Source organism: Athene cunicularia (genome assembly GCF_003259725.1).
Source record: "Athene cunicularia isolate RWA chromosome 5 unlocalized genomic scaffold, athCun1 chr5_part1, whole genome shotgun sequence".
Classification (NCBI taxonomy): domain Eukaryota; kingdom Metazoa; phylum Chordata; class Aves; order Strigiformes; family Strigidae; genus Athene; species Athene cunicularia.
The window spans coordinates 6,080,906-6,081,152 of NW_020799101.1; positions in this window are offsets into that span (position 1 = coordinate 6,080,906).

Below are 247 nucleotides of genomic sequence, written 5' to 3' on the forward strand. Positions count from 1 at the left end.
GGGTGCCAACCTACCCCCCCAAGGCCGGTGGAGAGGGAGGGAGAAGAGGCCGGTGCTGGCACTAGCCGAGGCAGCATCTCCTGTCCCACGACCTCGAGCTCGCCTGTCGGGCCCCCCGCGGTCAGGGGCCGCTGCGTCCCGGTCCTAGAGGGGCTGTGAGGCCCCGCTGCGCCTGGCGAGCCCAGGCCATGGCTGTTACCGCGCTGAGGAGCCGTGAGCAGAAGCCCCGCCGGCCGCCGTCACACCC